The sequence below is a fragment of the Miscanthus floridulus genome, chromosome 6, assembly GCF_019320115.1.
Source record: "Miscanthus floridulus cultivar M001 chromosome 6, ASM1932011v1, whole genome shotgun sequence".
NCBI classification, from domain to species: domain Eukaryota; kingdom Viridiplantae; phylum Streptophyta; class Magnoliopsida; order Poales; family Poaceae; genus Miscanthus; species Miscanthus floridulus.
Window position 1 is genome coordinate 100,471,038 of NC_089585.1, and position 2,412 is coordinate 100,473,449.

The following is a 2,412-nucleotide window of genomic DNA, read 5'->3' on the forward strand; positions in this document are numbered from 1 at the left end:
ACACTCACGTTATTGTACTGTAGCTTTGCTTTCCTCTTCCGGCCACGACCTTTCTTCTCTTCTACCTGTGTGGTTATTCAACTTGAGTTTCGATACTTTCCTGGAACAACCAGACAACACCACCATCGTCAGCAAATTAAAAGAAGCAATAAAATGGGTTCAACACACAGTGGAAATTTTATACTCGAGCAATACGATCCATCTTCTCAATTAGAAACTCCAAAAGGAGTCGTCTTCCTAATCAGCTCATCTAACTTGCTATACCGTGTCTCAGGATCAAAAGCAAGTCTTGCAACCTCCTTCCTGGCTTCTTCTTCTTCCTCTGCCTTGAGAGACAATTAATTAGTTTGTTGTGTGAAAATCATAAAATCCAATTGATAAAAGCATATACTGTATTTGACAAGTGTGTTGCCTGCACACAGAGGCCATAGAAAAAATAGTGATGGGAAAAATTCAGCTGCACTTTCTTATAGCAGACAGGCTGCACGCCACGGCAACCAAGCGACTTGTCAGATGAGGGCAGCCAAGCTGGCCGGGGGAGAGGGCGGGCAAGTGGAAATTTTATATAAGTTTAAATTTAAAGTGTCTGTCTATAGGCAAACAATACGCGACATGGAAAAAACTATAGCCACACCAGTTCATCTAAAGCTGAAGCATACAACATGGTGAAATACCATTCCTTGAAACAAAGTGGTAGTACTTGTCTGAATTCTCCAAAAGATACTGTGTACACAGAGAACCACCTTGGAAATTAACTGATGAACCAAGTTTCAGCAGACAATACAAAACCTTTCACTTACAGCTTACTTGCAATGAATTGTTGATTTCGAATTGTTTGCTTCAAGGCCCACAGGAATGGACCATCCAGCATCTTGTTGTTTAACTGCCAACGCATCTAATTTCTTAGCAGGGGACTGAAACTACCGACCCATCTACCGGGAGCAACAAGCCATTAAAAGCCATTAATTTAGCAAATACGGTCATCATGAAACACTGAATATTGTAAATCTGTCAGTGCCTCATTTCTTACCAAAATATATCCAATGCCTCAAGTTCTTTTTAGCTTTGACTGAGATTCTTAATTATAAACTCTAATGTGTTTTTTGTTTACCGTGGTGTTTAATCAAGATCCTCTTATCAGCCTAATGTAATTTTCTTATACCTTCCACTCTCTTAGCACCAACCATGTGTTTGATGCAGCAATTATCTAAGCTCTTTTCTTTATGAACGACATCACTCAATTTGGCAAACAAAAAAATATGTATCCTTTTCTGAGCCAATATGTTTTTCTTTCTTTGGTTTGGCAACAAAAAGTTAACTGTGATTACAAATAGGCTCCAGAGTAAACTAACTGTAGAGTGGCAACCATTTGCATCTTAAATGTGTGGCAAGATCAATCATATCAAAACTGCCATAATTTTCAGTTCATTTGGCACACTGTAAGCCTCAAACGGGCATGGCACGCAGTGTCCTATAGCATTGGGCAAAAATATGATGTGCAAATGACAAATGCATGATCACAATGACACGGGGAAATAAAAGCCACCTGGAAGTTTGCAAATCAATTTAAATAGCAATTGTGAAATTCAGATATTCGTTGAGAAAAATACCCATGGGTTCATCGCCTGTAGTCTTCATTGGAAGTTGGTTGATTGATAATGTAAGCCTTGATTTGAAGATGGGTTCATCGCCTGTAGTCTTCATTTGTAGCCTTGATCGCCTGAATTAGACTGGGCACTTTGGTTTACGCATGTCCCTATCTGGTGGGTTCCATTTTTCTGAATTATAAAATGTCAACAATTAGAACAAAGCAAGAGATTAAGTCTCTGGGCTTTGAAGACCTTCTATTTTAACAAATCATGGCTGCAAGCACATAAAATCCTTGAGCCTCACAGAGGAGCAACACTGCATAGCAGTATCTTAGTCTGCACCTTGCACCTTGGTTGATTGATATTGCACCATTGCGCTTTCGGCCCGCCATAACTTTTTCTCCTGTTTTTTATTGAAAATTGTTAACAACATTTTTACTAACCAGTGTTAGTACCACCTTTTCAATGATCTCTGTGTAAAAAAGATAAATAAGCATTAGAAAGTCTACCTTTGCCAATGGATGCATCAACTCGATTTTTAGAGGTTATCTTGAGAGGCTAACAAAACCAATATCTATCCAGCTGGGAAAAAAAGAAGAGAAAAAAATGTCAGGCCTCAAAGTGCTGCAATCCTTGACAAAGCAGAGAGACGGTATTGTTAGTTGATCTCCACCAATAGGCCCAACGACCTATTGGGCCCTTGCCTCTGCTCCCTGATCGGGGGAGCCCAACCCTAACTGGTTGGTGTGCCCCTGTGGCACAGCACATATATATAGAGGAGTGGGGAACTAGGCTCGGGTCACGAGGTTGAACGGAGCCGCCA

At 40.3% G+C, this 2,412-nt stretch overlaps 1 long non-coding RNA gene across 3 annotated transcripts; it reads right to left on the minus strand.

Moving 5' to 3' along the window:
• On the minus strand, positions 1–2,197 carry LOC136458784 (uncharacterized). Of its 3 annotated transcripts, none has more exons than XR_010760053.1 (5): positions 2,099–2,197; positions 1,932–1,992; positions 1,611–1,778; positions 185–322; positions 1–100 (listed from the first exon to the last, which is right to left on the minus strand). It is a non-coding gene; the product is annotated as an uncharacterized lncRNA (long non-coding RNA). The 3 variants fall into 3 exon arrangements; XR_010760054.1 differs by having other exon boundaries at positions 1,894–1,992; XR_010760052.1 differs by having other exon boundaries at positions 1,611–1,992.
• Positions 2,198–2,412: the final 215 nt, after the last annotated feature.